Below are 15,898 nucleotides of genomic sequence, written 5' to 3'. Positions count from 1 at the left end.
GTTATGGATGGTTGTGAGCCACCATGTGGTTGTTGGGATTTGAACTCGGGACCTTCGGAAGAGCAGTCGGCGCTCTTAACCACTGAGCCATCTTGCCAGCCCCTTTTGATGGATTTTTAAAATATTTTTAAATGTCTGCAATATGTATGTATAAGTGTATGTGTGCATGCCTACAGAAGCCAGAAGGTGCTGAGGCTGGAATTATAGGTGAGACACCCAATGTGGGTGCTGGGAACCCAATTCCTATTCTCTGCAACAGCAGCAGGTGCTCTGAACTGCTGAGTTCTCTCTCTAGTCCCGCTTTTAATTTTTAAAAATAATTTCTGTATGAATTAAAGATTTTTTTAAAAAAATAATATGATTTGACAGAGCATAAGCATATATTTATGGCATGCATAGGTAGGCATAAGAAGGGCTTATTTTGTTTATATTGTTTGAGACACAGTCTCTATGTAGTTCAGGCTAGCCTCAAACTTGTGATCCTCCTGCCTCGGCCTCCCAGGTACTATGACTGTGAGTGTGTTGCCCACATTGTGTCTGGCTACAATGCATTAACTTGCTATCAGCTTTTTCTCGTGCTTCTGGACATAGAAACCGGGTTTTCTCACTTGCTAGGCATTTGCTCTTCTACAAGCTACACCCCGGCCTTACCATCAAATGTGAATGAAGGCAAGAGATCTCACTACAGTCGCAGAAACAAAATAATACTTTACATTTCTGGCCAAATTAAAACACAGCAGAGGGAAGCGGCTGGAAGTTTGTTTTGTTTTGGTTTAAGTATTTTGTTTTCTCTTTTCTGTATTTTTTCCCCCCGTATTGGAAGCTATTGTGCTGATTTTTGTTAAATGAAATGCTTCACTACAGTGCTCAGAGAACTGTCACAGTCTGCACATGAAGCTGCAGAGTCCCCTGTATGAGTGATGAGCCTTTGGCATAGGAGCGCCCTGGTTTCGAGAGCGGGAGTCGGTTTGGCAGCACGGAGGACCTAGATTCCTTTGGCTTTCCTGCTTCACATGCTCTTAGCTCCATCTCAGCGGCCAATGTGAGTCTGTGTTCTTGTAAGAAAGAAAAGGGGGAGGGAGCCGAACAGGCACCCTTCCCTCCAGCTTATAGCCTGTTAGAGAAATATGCAGAATCTCCCTTCAGGGAGGTCACAGCTGAGGTCAAGGCCACTTATTATTGCAAAGGTACTTGGAATTGTACTTTTGAATCTGGCCCCATAGCAACCTCAAATAAAAACAGAATTCTGTAACTAAGGAGGAAGCACTCAGGCCAAAGAGAGGGCAACCTCAGGCTGCCTGTTGCGGCTGCCATTCTGAGCACGGGACACCTTCATGGCCCTTTTCACTGCTGGCTCTCTCCGATCAGACCATCCCACAGTAGCCTCAGGTGTGTATGCCCTCATTTTATTTTAATTAAAATTGAATGTTTTTATAAACTGGGCAGTGCATTGCTAAGGCTCAGAATCCCAAAGGTGTCAAAGGATGCTCTCCATCCGTGAATAATGAATAATCTATAAAGGCAGCCAGCCTCGGATTAAAAATATCTGGCTATACAAAGAGAAGAAACTCTCTGGAGAAGCCGCTTCTGTACTGAGCATGCGCAGTCCTTCTCATTATTTAAACAGTACCGTTCAGTGTCTGCTTAATGCCGTTTCACTGTAAGAACGCATTAGTTACCTTCTTTCCTTGTGGTGACAAAAATACCTGGCAAAAGCAACTTCAGTTGGTTACTGGTTGAGCGTGAGCCTTCCATGGGGCTGAATCATGGTGGCGGGAGGTTGAGGCTGCTCACGTGCTGTCCGCAGTCAGAAAGCAAAGCACAGCTCACTTTCTCCTTTTATTCCACGTGGGACCTCAGCTGAGAGGACGCTGCCATCCACATTCAGGACCTGTCTTCCCTTCCCTGCTCTCTTAACCCTCTCTAGAAACAGCCTCACAGACCTAGTGTGTGTGTTTCCATGGTGATGCTAGGTCCCTACAGGCTGGCCGTGAAGATTCACCACAGCAAGGAGGTGCTATGGATACTCCAGAGTTGACTTAAGGCACGTGAGAGGAGTTCGTAGGGTACACGCAAACACCAGCCTCTTTACACCAGAGTCGTCCGAATCTTCGGGGTCCTGGAATCAGGACCTAGGATCGATTCTGAGGGACAGCTATCCATGAAAAAAAATTTTTTCCTCCCACTCCATCACAACAACCAAATCCCTGTCCCAAGCACAGGTGATGTTATTAACCATCAGGTGTTTGCGAGCTGGCTGAGTGGGCAAAGGTGCTTGCTGCCGTGTCTGATGACCAGAGTTGGATGCCCCAAGTCCCACATGGAAGAAGGAGAGACTCAACTCCAGCAAACTGATCTTTGACATCCCCATTATCTCTGTGGCGTGTGTAAATACACGTGCTCTTTCAATAAATAAGTAAATAATAAAAAAAAAAGATTCACATTAGTTTACATTTTAAAATGATTTACAGTAACGCAGGTACGTTGGCTCATGCCTGTAATCTCAATATTCACCATGCTGAGGCAGGAGAATTACAAGTTTGAGCTCAGCCTGGAGTACATAAATCATGTTTTATACAAAAATGACAAATGATAGTTTCCATTACTACAGAAGTGAATGCGCGAGCAGGCTTACTCCTCGCCCTTCGTTTTGACACAGATGGTATAATTCTATTCCGCCCGGATGTGGAAGTCTTCCTTCCCTCCTCCTGGGCCACTCTGTCATTTCAAGTTACCTGGAGCAAACTTCGTAAATCAGAAACAAACAAGTCCTAAGTTTTAGATTGATGCCATTCCTAGTAATGTGATGATTCTGTCCAAGACATGCACTGCCCCAACGTGCGTGCATTGTCCCACACACACTGTCCAAGGTGCACTGCCCCAACATGCATTGCCTCTTCGCGCCCCCTCCCCCCAGGACAACCGTGGTTCCTGTGAATCACTTAGCAGTTGGCTCCATCTGCAGATGGACTACGGAGTAGGTCAGCTCTGCTCACTTTTTAAGATTTCTTTATTTTATGTGTATGAGTGCTCTGGTTTTTTGTTTGTTTCTTTTTGTTTGTTGTTTGTTTTTGAGTGTTCTAACTGGATGGACACCTGTATGCCAGAAGAGGGCATCAGGTCACGTTATAGATGGTTGTGAGCCACCATTTGAGTGCTGGGAATTGAACTCAGGACCTCTGGAAGAGCAGCTAGTGCTCTTAACCGCTGAGCCATCTCTCCAGCCCCTCTTTTTTTGATTTTTTTCAAGACAGGGTTTCTCTGTGTACCCTTGAATGTCCTGGAACTTGATTTGTAGACCAGGCTGGCCTTGAACTCACAGTAATCCCTGCCTCTGCCACTAGAGTACTGGGATTAAAGGCGTGTTCAACCACCAACTGGTATCACTTTTTTTTCTCTTTGAGAAGACTGGTTCTCAGCTGATAGGCATTTATTTATTTATTTATTTTATAATTTTGTGCATTTTACCACAACTTTTTTTTTTAAAGATTTATTTATTATTATATGTAAGTACACTGCAGTTGTCTTCAGACACTCCAGAAGAGGGAGTCAGATCTCGTTACCGATGGTTGTGAGCCACCATGTGGTTGCTGGGATTTGAACTCTGGACCTTTGGAAGAGCAGTCGGGTGCTCTTACCCACTGAGCCATTTCACCAGCCCCTGATAGGCATTTAGAGGCTGTCTGTCATCTCTCAGAATGAGGGGAGCTAGGGATGTGGCAGTAATAGCCGATCCTCTGTCCTCTTGCTACCAAGTTAGGACCAGTCCTCTAGCCTCCTGTGTGAGCCTGCTGCACCTTCTCTGCACTGAGTCCTACTCCACAGCAAGGGGAGGGGGAGTGGGAAGGAGGGTGGGAACCAAGAAAGCATCTGCTAAGATGGGACCTGATAGGCTCTCATGGGAGGGGTGAGTCATGTCAGGACAATGTGAAAGGTGTGCAGAAGCTAGCAATGTGGGTGGCTGTGGAAGGCTCTGAGTTGCCCAGATTCGTAGGGGACACAGCCCATGGTGGAGAGGCCCAGAGTTAGGAAGATTCAGTACTTTGTGGCTGGGCGACCTTCAGCAGGCAACTTCTCAGTTACCTCAGAGTTTTCCCACCTGCACTCAGGCTAACCCCACATCACCTACAACCATGCTACTTTACCTCTGAGCACTAGCCTACTTTCTCATGCTTTATTAGATCTGAGGGTACTTCCTACCTCCAGCCCATTTAACAGTGTGCAGTTCTCTCCTGTTGGAGGTGGGGTGGGGTGGGGTCGACAGGACACATCTATGGAGAACCTGCTCTGAGGTTTTTTTTTAACTTTTTAAAGCTCCACACAAACTTATCTTGCCCCCTGCAGGAATCCGATAGCCAGTTCTACTGTGGAAGCCGGCTTCAGACCCCATCTGTCTTGCTGTCCCCAGAGACTGTCTATCTGTTGCCCACATACATTCCAGAGCAAGTGAACACCAAGGGTTTAAATGTGGGCACATTTTCTACTGCAAGGAAGGAAAGACGAGTAAAGGAGATAAACCCTGAGCTGCAGCCCGCCCGACGTCTGCCTTCTTGCAAGGAACCTGTGGAACCGGACTCCCTCGTATGTGAGCAGACAGCATCTGTCATGAAAAGGCTGTGGGGAATTGTTCTTACCTTGAGTCGTGGTGACAAGGATGGGACTGTTACAAGAGACCTTTATTTGTCCCCTGGGTCTCTGTTTAGTTTATGTTATATAACATTTCTTTTGAACTTGCAAAATTAGCAGACGGGCATGGTAACACCTTTAATTCCAGTATTGTGGACGCACAGGCAAGCTGGGTCTCTGTGCATCCGAGGAAAGGCTGGTGCACATAGTGAGTTACAGGCCAGGCAGAAATTGACCTCAAAGAATGACTTAGAGAAGCCGGGCGTGGTGGCGCACGCCTTTAATCCCAGCACTTGGGAGGCAGAGGCAGGCGGATTTCTGAGTTCGAGGCCAGCCTGGTCTACAGAGTGAGTTCCAGGACAGCCAGGGCTATACAGAGAAACCCTGTCTCGAAAAAAAAAACCAAAAAAAAAAAAAAAAAAAAGAATGACTTAGAAAGGTAGTAGGTTAAAAAAAAAAAAGCCGGGCAAGGGGGCGCATGCCTTTAATCCCAGCACTTGGGAGGCAGAGGCAGTCGGATTTCTGAGTTCGAGGCCAGCCTGGTCTACAAAGTGAGTTTCAGGACAGCCAGGGCTACACAGAGAAACCCTGTCTTGAAAAACCAAAAAAAAAAAAAAAAAAAAAAAAAAAAAAAAAAGAAAAGAAAGGTAGTAGGTTTTGACAATTTCAAATCCCTTCAGATAAACTGATAAAAACAAAGGAACACACTGAAAACTTTTTAAAAATGATTTATTTATTTATTTTATGTATATGAGTACACTGTAGTTGTTTTGTCTTCAGACACAGCAGAAGAGGGCGTCAGATCACATTGCAGATGATTGTGAGCCACCATGTGGTTGCTGGGAATTGAAATAAGGACCTTTGTCCTTTTTAACCACTGAGCCATCTCCCCAGCCCCACACTGAGAACTTATACCTGTGAGATTTGCTAAGGTTCTAAGTGTACAGACCACATCCTGGAGAGGGTGCCCACTCTGAGTAGTCCAGTGTGTTTGGGCCAATAAAGAAAAGAAAGGGGATATCCCAGGGTTATCTAAATTACTCTAGATTATAGCATTCAAGGAAGCTCTTACTTCAGGTAGGCAGTATAATTTTTTTTTCTTTTAAATTTGTGTGTGTGTGTGTGTGTGTGTGTGTGTGTGTGTGTGTGTCTAGGCTACAGGTTGATATCAGGTATCTTTCTCAATTGCTTCTCTACCTTAGTTCTCTGAGACAGGTTCTCTCACTGAGCCTGGAGCTCACTGACTATATAAATGAATTGGCCAGCAAAACCCAGGCATCCTCCTGTCTCTGTCTCCCTAGTGCTGAGATTACAGGTAACATAGTCTTAATGTAGAGATCTGATGCACACAGCAAAACCAAGAAACAAATGAGAAGAACAAAATCAAGAGAAGCCGAGAGACATTGCAGACCAGCTTCCCCACGTTCTCCGTGAAATGTCAATAAACACCAGAGGCCAGGCGTGCTGCCATACAAGTTTGATGCCAGCACTTGGGAGGCTGAAACAGGAGGACTAAGAATCTGAGTTCACCCCGAGTGACAGAGAGAGGCTCTGACTATGCATATATTTTATATTTTCATCTGGTATAAAGCTATTGAGGGAGAGTGATGAGGAAGGACTATAAGCCAAGTTGAGGGCCAAGCTGAACTCTCAACCAAGGCAGGCAAGTGAGAACAGTAAAACAACAGATAAAAAAGAAAAGAACATTTAAAAAAAAGCAGTTCACAAACAGCAAATAAATACACAACAGATTCTCAACCTCACCAGAGGCCAGTGAAATGCCAATCAGAGCACCAAAGGGATGCGTGCAGTCCATTGGGAAGAAGGAAATCAGTCGGCTGTGGGTGTGTGGGGAGGCGTAGCTTTTATATTGCTGGCAGAAATGCTGAAAGCACATGGATATATATGGTGTGGTATCATATGCATGTAATATTAGCAATAGGAAAGTGGGGTAGAGGGCTGAGAGCTAAGGCTGGCTGTAGAGAGAGACCCTGTCTCAAAAAAAAAAAAAAAAAAAAAAAAAAAAAAACAAACCCCAAAACCAAAAACAAAGCGAAACAAAAAAACCACAACAAACCACACAAACAGCAACAAACAAAGGTGGTAAAAAGAATACAGATGTTAGTACTGTTGTGTTTTATAAAAAGATAAGGAAGAAGAAATATGTTTGGTGGATGTGTAGTCAGGTGTGGGGGAAGGAGGTGCCTCTGTGGACCCATGCTCAGGCGTCCCTTCCCCCTGAGGGACCAGCCACACGAGTATATTATAGAATAGAGTTTATTCAGAGCATGGGCAGGGGAGTTTAGAGGGTAGTGGGGGGGGGGGGAAGGGGAGAGGAGGGGAGGGGAGGGGAGGCCAAGAGCATGAGGAAGGGGCTAGAGGAGAGAAAACAAGAAGGGAAGAGCAAGAGAGAGAGGAGGGGGCAAACAGGCTCCTTTCATAGTGAGTCAGACACACCTAGCTGTTGCCAGGTAACTGTGGGGCAGAGCCTAGACAAAAGGCTAACAAGTATAGACAGACCAGACACAAAGGTCGCAGAAGGCATTTTGGGAATTGATGTGGCAATAGCTGATGAAAGTTTTTTGGCAAACTTTCAGATATCTTATAGACCATTTATTAGAAAACTATAGGGATGGGCTGGTGAGATGGCTCAGTGGGTAAGAGCACCCGACTGCTCTTCCGAAGGTCCAGAGTTCAAATCCCAGCAACCACATGGTGGCTCACAACCATCTGTAACAAGATCTGACGCCCTCTTCTGGAGTGTCTGAAGACAGCTACAGTGTACTTACATATAAATAAATAAATCTTTAAAAAAAAAAGAAAAAAAAAAGAAAACTATAGGGAAAAAAATGTAATCTACGAAAACAAGAGAAACCTCAATAAGAAGCAAACAGTTCCTGGTTGGGACCTGGAGATTCAACGCAGGAAAGAGAAGAGGCTGCTCAGGGGAGGATTCGGAGAAAGGAGCCAAGGTACCACGGGTGTGGGGGCAGGTGGCTCGGCTCACGGCAGGCAGGAGGCTGCAGCAGAGGTTTCTCAAGATAAAATTTGCAAACCAGCTAATCCTGCTGAACTGAGCAATGATTTAAATAACTGGCAGAGGGCTCAGGGTTGAACTAAAAGTAAGTACATTGCTATTCTAAGAGGATAAAAAAACATCGAAATAAAAGCATCCCGGGCTCGAATTACAGCTTGGGGATGCTCTAAGGGTTGGTCTTTAGTTGTCCATGTTTGGCTTCAGACTGGGACTAGAGACGGAGGTGCACATTTTACACACCAAAGCAGACCTGGCCTCCAGGTTCTCCCAGCATTCCTCAGTCCCTCCTGGCATATCCTGCCCCCAGGCTTGAACTTTCCAGTCTAAGGGGCTGGGCTGCCTTCCCCGAGAGGTTCTCCCTTATATAATTGCTGACATTTTGGGTCCCCCTTCTCTCCCTCTCTCTTTCTCCCCCTCTCTCTGTGTGCTTGCTCTCTCTTCTTCCTCCCTCCCCGCCTCTCCCTGGTGACTCCCCTGGCCTCAGTCTGTGAACTCACTGGAAAGCAGCTTCCCAATAAACCTGCCTTTAATATAGTCGAATCTGGTTTGAATTGGCTCATTTTACCTCGGAGAAATAACCTATCAGTCATATTTAAATACAAGCTTACCAGATAGCCCTCTGTAATGGTGCCCTGGGATTTTCTTTAAACTCGATTGATTCTGTAATGGAAGTTCTCTGTAAATACATACCTATTTCCTGAGTGATCAAATTTTGGCTTAAGGCAAACCCAAGGCCTACGTGGGTCTGCCCTCTGTGTGTATATATTGTGTGTTAGCATTTCTTCTAGTCTCTGCCTCACAGTTATCTGACAACAGTCGGGTATACCTGACTCACTATAAAGGGGGCTGCTTGCCCCCTCCTTACTCTCTTCCTTTTCCTCTCTTACCCTCCTCTCCCCATTCCTCTACCAGCCTTTCTCCACCTGTTCATAGCCTGCCTCCTCTCCTTCCCTTTCCTTCCCTTCCCTTCCCTTCCCTTCCCTTCCCTTCCCTTCCCTTCCCTTCCCTTCCCTTCTCTCTCTCTCTGTCTCTCTGTCTCTCTCTCTCTTCTACGCCCTCAACCTCCCTCCCCATGCCCTGAATAAACTATTCCATACTATATCTGTCGTATGGCTGGTCCCTCAGGGGGAAGGGATGGCTCAGCCTGGGCCCGCAGAGGCACCCCCTTCCATCTCACCATACCATGACTCTACCACACACATACCTGGCTCTCTTCTTTCTTTCTTTCTTTCTTTCTTTCTTTCTTTCTTTCTTTCTTTCTTTCTTTCTTTCTTTCTTTCTTTCTTTCTCTCTCTCTCTCTCTCTCTCTCTCTCTCTCTCTCTCTCTCTCTCTCTCTCTTTCCTTCCTTCCTTCCTTCCTTCCTTCCTTTTTTTTTTTTTAATTTATTTATAAAAAACAACATTGAGGCTGTTAGCTTGGTGTTTTCCTGGGACTCCCAACAGTGGGAGCAGGTGTGTCTTTGTCTCTTTTGCCTGCTCTTGGGACTCTTCCCTCCTGTTGGGTTGCCTCGTCCAGCCTGGATATGAGGGCTTTTTGCCTTGTCTTATTGTATCTTTTTTTTTTTTTTTTTTTGGTCATGTTGGTTGTTGTCTCTTGGCAGTCTGTTCTTTTGAAAGGAAATGGGGTGGGAGGAGTGGATCTGGGGGGAGCTGAGAGGTAGGGAGTAGCTGGGAGGAGCGGCCAGGGAGGAAACTGTGGTTGGAATGTATTGTATGAAAGAAGAATCTATTTTTAATAATAATGTAATTTTAATTATAACAATAATAATGACTTTTACCAATGGGGGAAATTAATAATCCCAATAATCCATTAATAATTCACTGGGGCTGGCACTCCCTGTGACATGAGAGAAACTCTCTGAACACTTTGAACTCTTTGGGGGCCATTGAGAAGCAAGAGAGAAAAGCAAATTGGGAAAGAATCCTATACACATGCAGTCAGTGGATGAATCCTACACACATGCAGTCAGTGGATGGAGCACACACATGCAGTCAGTGGATGGAGCACACACATGCAGTCAGTGGATGGAGCACACACATGCAGTCAGTGGATGGAGCACACACATGCAGTCAGTGGATGAATCCTACACACATGCAGTCAGTGGATGAATCCTACACACATGCAGTCAGTGGATGGAGCACACACATGCAGTCAGTGGATGAATCCTACACACATGCAGTCAGTGGATGAATCCTACACACATGCAGTCAGTGGATGGAGCACACACATGCAGTCAGTGGATGAATCCTACACACATGCAGTCAGTGGATGGAGCACACACATGCAGTCAGTGGATGGAGCACACACATGCAGTCAGTGGATGGAGCACACACATGCAGTCAGTGGATGGAGCACACACATGCAGTCAGTGGGTGAAGCACACACACAAGCAGTCAGTGGATGGAGCACACACATGCAGTCAGTGGGTGAAGCACACACACATGCAGTCAGTGGATGAATCCTACACACATGCAGTCAGTGGATGAATCCTACACACATGCAGTCAGTGGGTGAATCCTACACACATGCAGTCAGTGGGTGAAGCACACACACATATAGTCAGTGGATGAATCCTACACACATGCAGTCAGTGGATGAATCCTACACACATGCAGTCAGTGGATGGAGCACACACATGCAGTCAGTGGGTGAAGCACACACACATGCAGTCAGTGGGTGAAGCAAGATGAGCTCCAACAACTTCACATACATACATACATACATACATACATACATTATAAAACATATGTACATGAAGTCATATACATTCACACATTGGGTGAACAGAGCAAAACTTCAACCAACTTTACATACATACACACATACATACATTTTTGGTGGATGGAGCAAACTCCAACAAACTTCACACACACACACACACACACACACACACACACACACACACACACACACACATTTAGTGGATGGAGCAAACTCGCAACAAGTTGAGTCCAACAACTTTATTTTTTTCTCTTAGCCATTTTGTGCCTATATACTCCAAGACAGAGTTCTCTATGTAAGAAGAAAATTACCTCATAGCCACAAGTTACATATTCTCTAAAAACAATCACCACAAAACTTATTCAAGAACAGATTAGAATCATTACACAAAAGGATATTACAACAGGATTATTGATTATGTATTCTTCTTTTGAAACTCACACCTAACTAAACATTTCCCATCTATCTTTCTCTCCACGAGTTCATCATAACCCTAAGGCAATAAATCTTTTGTCATTGATTAACAAAGGTTAAGCTAGCCACTCTATAGTAGCTAGTTTTTTCCAGTGCTTAGCTGACAACAATTTGTATTTACCAAGAAACAGCTCATCATCTATCTTGTGTCTCACTTTTGAAATCTTGTTCAGCTAAACTAGGTAATTCTCTACTCTTGTACTCAGAATAGAATTATTTCCTTCTTACTCAGAACACTGCCTTTTCCTGGTGCACACTGAAACCTGTGATCCTGAGATCACAAGACCAGGAACTCAGACCCAACCTAGAATGGATGCTTTCTTTGATCATTAGCTTGTCCCCAGCTCATTTTTCTTCCCAGCACAATTACCTGCTTGTAACACGAAAGCTCACTCTGCTCCTTTTCTAGCCTATGCAGCCCTCACTACTGTACAAGGAGGGGGCACATTCTGCTCTTAATTCTAACTTTATTATATGTTTCTGGCAAAACAACTTAAACCATATCCTTAAACCTTCTATCAACTACGCTAACCTCCTAAAACTATTCAAATTAAATCAGGAATTCCATAACATCACTAATTCATCTAAACAATATTATTTTATGAAAGTTCATCTCCATGTTGATCTGCAGGAAAATTGCCCAGCAGAGTGGGCTATCACCCAGGAGGTAATCACACCAGGCTATAGGCAGTGAGGGTCTCCCCACGCCCAGTCACACACCATGCCAGTCACACACCATGCCAGATATGTGAGGGACAGAGCAACGACAAACTTGAGAAGGCACACCAGGAACAAGAAGCCATCCTGCCACGAAGGCCCCCCCCCCCCCAGCTGTGCCTCTCCAGGGCATACCCATCGCAGCTGTGCAGCCCTGGGCTGTCTCCAGGACACTCATCTGTTAACCCTGACTGGCCTGAAACTCACTATGATAGACAGAGATTCCTGTTTCTGCTTTTCAAGTGCTGCGATTGAAGGTCTCCGAGGAGACTGATATAACAACGAAGAGTGAGGAAGCTGCCTCCTGAGGGTTCATGTCCAGCAGGACAGGGGTGCTAATCCAGTCTAAACCCAGAAGATATAAAACTACACCCAAGGGCAGGGGAGATCCCTCTGTGTGAAATGCTTACTGTGTAAGCATGATGTTCAGAGTTTGGGTCCCCACACCGGTGTAAAAGCACGGCATAATGGCATGCTGTAGTGGCATGTGTCTGTACCCCAGCCCAGAGAGCAAGTGAGGGTGACAAGCTGATTCCACTAGCCAGCAAGTCTAGCTGAAACTGAGCTCTAGGTTCAGTGAGAGATCCCACTGAAAAAATATGTTGGAGAGCAATAGAGGTCGTGGATCTCTGGCCTCTATATGAACACAAATGGGGCGCGCAGGCATACAAACACACATGTACTCGCATGCACTCACTACACTACCTGAGCCATGGTGTGTATGGACCTTGTACTCTGACCTAATCGGGGAGTCAGAACGGAACTAAAAATAGTGACAGTGTAAGTCAGAAAGTTCCTGGCCTGCTGTGTCTGATGTCATAGGCCAGTCCAGGCAACCATGAAACCGTGTTTGAAAATAAAGACAGGCTGGGATGCAGTTCAGTGGTGGGGCACCTCCTACAAAACTGAGTTCAGCCTCACTACCACAATAAAAAGGGAGGGAGGGAGGGAGAGAGCAAGGGGGAGGAGGGAGGGAAGGAAGGAGGGGAGGGCCTAGTTCTGCTGTTGGGAGAGAAGGCCAATGCTCTGAGACAAGGGTGGAGATGGAAGCTAATGTCAAGGCTGGCGTGGTCCAGGGCGGGCAGCTCACACCTGTGCCTCTTCACATCACCAAGAGTGTGGCGGCACATCTTAAAAACCGTTATCATCACGAATCTTTAAAAGAGTTACTTTCATTACTTTATATTATGTGGATGGGTGTGAGTCTCTGTGTGGGTTTTTGCAGACAGTGCAAGTACCCACGGAGGCCAGAGGTGCCGGATCCCCTGGGGGCTGGAGCCATAAGCAGTTGTGAGCCACCTGATGTGGGTGCTGGGAATCAAACCTGGGTTCTCTGCAAGAACAACCTATGCTCTAACTGCTGAGCTCTCTCTCCAGCTGGCCATAGCATGTTTTGTAATCTGGGCCCCAGGCTAGCTGAGCACCAGGGTCTTGAAAAATAACCAGTTCTGGTATAAACGGGCTGTGAGCCTTTGATATCTGTCTGGAGGTGACTGAGTCATGTTGCACCTGCGAGTCTTAGTGATTGTTCTAAGCTTGGCGTTTGAAGGCGTGAGGTCTGGTTTGCAGCTAACCTTTTCATTGTGATCTTTTTTACAGCCTGGGAAGGAGCACCACACAGGAAAGGGGCTGTGCATTTCAACTAGTTCTACCCCCAGCTGTTAAGACACCGGGCAAGACGCCCAGGGAAACAAGGTTTTGCCTGTAAACTGAAAAGAAGAGCGTCGGGAGGAAATACCAGGGTGAGGTTCATGGAGCATAAGAGGCAATGGGGGAGGCAGAGCACATGCATGTGTTGTGGAAGAGACGGAATCAGGATTCTGTGATATAGAAGGGAGCTGTGTGGTAAGACAGAAGGCCAGTGATAGATGGGTGCGCCCCACAGTGGCCGTGTAAAGGTGTTTAGGAATGGAAGTAGCAGTTGGTGAGGCCCAGGAAGTGTCTGAAGCTGGGCAGTGAAGCACAGGGATTCCCAACATGCTGGACACTATGGAGAAGCATGAGTGAGCCACAGACAGCCGCTCATTCTAAGGTGATTGATTCCCCCCACCTTTCCTCCAAGGATAATTTGAAGTGGGCAGCTGAAGAAATCCAGGCTGTCAACACCTTCGATGAAAAGAACTACTTGGAGTGCCACCGTGGGTCCACCCCCGAGTGGGGGGTGGGGAGGGGTGGGCTATGGTTGGGAAGCTTTCTGGAGGCCTCATGCTGGGACATCAGGTGGCTCACCCCCAACAAGCTGAAACCGGATATTGCTGCCAAGTTCCTTGGAAGGCTCAACTTTGCTGCCCTTGAAAATTTGTATCTGTAAAAAGGCAGGGTGGGCCTGGTGTGATGGCGCACGCCTTTAATCCCAGCACTCTGGAGGCAGAGGCAGGCGGATTTCTGAGTTCGAGGCCAGCCTTGTCTACAAAGTGAGTTCCAGTACAGCCAGAGCTATACAGAGAAACCCTGTCTCGAAAAAACCAAACCAAACCAAACCAAACCAAACCAGAACAAAAAGGCAGGGTGGCCTGGGGACTGAGGGTGGGTTCTGGGTTTAGGATGCTCACACCAGTGCATGGGACTTGCACCATTACTGTTAGCATTTCTTCTAGGCTCCACTCCACAGCTACCTGGCAATAGCCAGGTCTCTCTCCTCCCTCTCACCCCCCCACTTCCCCCTCCCCCTCCCCTCCCCCTCCCCTCCCCCTCCCCCTTCCCCCATCTTTCTCCTCTCTCTGCCTTTCTCTGTCTCTACTACTCACTCAACCCCCCTCCCCATGCCCTTAATAAACTCTACTTCAGGGGGAAGGGCTGCCTCAGCATGGGGCCTGCAAAGGCACCCCCTTCCCCTGCACCATACTGCGCTTCTACCAAACATCTCTGGCTTCTTTTTCCTTTTTGTAAAACACAACAAAGGTGACATTTTAAATCTGAACACTTTAGTAATTCACTTGTTTCCAATCTTTGTCATTGACTTTAGATGCCAAACTTGTGGTTACACTAATAAAATCATTGAAAGATGGCAAACGGTACCCAGCATCTGGGCCTATGGCATCCGGGACTGGAGGGGGCTGCTCTGTGCATCCTGGAGGTTTTGCCCTCACCTGCATCAGCCACAAGGCTGAGGAAGGCTTGAGAACCTTGTGGAATTATCTGTGGTATCTTGAGGTACGCACTTTTGACCATCGAGACAAAGTGGCCATTTTCCCAGCTTGCTCAGAAACTCAAGCATAGACAGGTTTCTAGATAAATGGTTGAACTGGGGGCCCTTCTGAGAATCTAGGACTGCTTTTCATTTCTCAAAAGAACATGCACAGAATGGTGGGCAGGGAGAGCAGCCTCAAAACACAGCCTGGACCCCAGTTTCAGTCCTGTCCCAGAAGCATTGTTTCTTTTTTGCTGCAGACTAGGAACTAAATGCGGGTGTATAGGCAGGGTCATACTCGACCCTCACAAAAACTTACAAGGTAGTGTTAGCAAATATTATAGGTCTGGGGTCATTCAGAGATTCACCAGCCTATTAATAAATTTGATCAAAGAAGAGGCTTTTTATTCAGACACGGGTACCAGTTCTGCCCTGGAGAACAGAGACTCAGGATTTCTGAATGCAGCGCCCAGCCACTCCAGTGAGGGTTTGTAAAGGCAAAGAATACAAAGTTACCATTGCGCTGGTGCAGCAGAAGGGTCCTCTTTACAGAAGCAGAAACAGCCATAAAAAACAATGTAACCCTTAACAGCCTTAATGTTTGGAGGCCTAGTCTTGCTTTATAGTTCTGTTAAGTACAGAGATGTTTAACTTTTAAACATAAAGTTAGCCATTGATGTTACTTTACCTACCCTATCTCCCGTCCAGTTATACTCTGAGTCAAATCAATCCTTGACTCTGTGTTGGGTACCTGTTCATATTGAGACTTAATTACCACCAGTTTAATAGCTCATAAGTAGGAATTTACATATCTTGCCTTAGCATTAATGATGCAGGGGCCAACTATAATCAGCAGGCATAGGAGAGCTAAGTTGGTTGACAGCAAGAAGAACCCAAGAAAGAATTTCCTCTCTGTGAGATGTTTTCGAATTTCAGCCAAATTATCCTGATATCCCTGAGTGGTTTGCATAGAAGCGGATGATTTCCCCCAAGGCTACAGTGACCTCCTTGTTCTGCACAAAGCAGGTTAAACACCCTACCATGTTGTAAGACTACCTCAGCCAAGAGTCAACGATTCTGTTAATTTTGCAATGGACTTTTCTCATGCAAATAAATTTTATAAAATAAATGCAAATGGGTCCTATTTGAGGTCCTAAGTTTTTGTAGTCGACATCAGCCATTGCTCTGCCTG

At 46.1% G+C, this 15,898-nt stretch overlaps 1 long non-coding RNA gene across 4 annotated transcripts; it reads left to right on the top strand.

Moving 5' to 3' along the window:
- The first annotated feature begins 1,093 nt into the window (after positions 1–1,093).
- On the top strand, positions 1,094–15,832 carry Gm30928. 4 transcript variants are annotated; one of them, XR_003946673.1, is made up of 5 exons: positions 1,094–1,389; positions 4,345–4,581; positions 13,176–13,318; positions 14,542–14,729; positions 15,643–15,832. It is a non-coding gene; the product is annotated as a predicted gene, 30928 (long non-coding RNA). The 4 variants fall into 4 exon arrangements; XR_003946672.1 differs by having other exon boundaries at positions 15,560–15,832; XR_003946670.1 differs by having other exon boundaries at positions 14,542–15,832.
- Positions 15,833–15,898: the final 66 nt, after the last annotated feature.

Source organism: Mus musculus, chromosome 7 (assembly GCF_000001635.26).
Source record: "Mus musculus strain C57BL/6J chromosome 7, GRCm38.p6 C57BL/6J".
Classification (NCBI taxonomy): Eukaryota; Metazoa; Chordata; class Mammalia; order Rodentia; family Muridae; genus Mus; species Mus musculus.
Note: the sequence above shows the minus strand (reverse complement) of the source record. Positions and strands in the feature narration are given on the sequence as shown.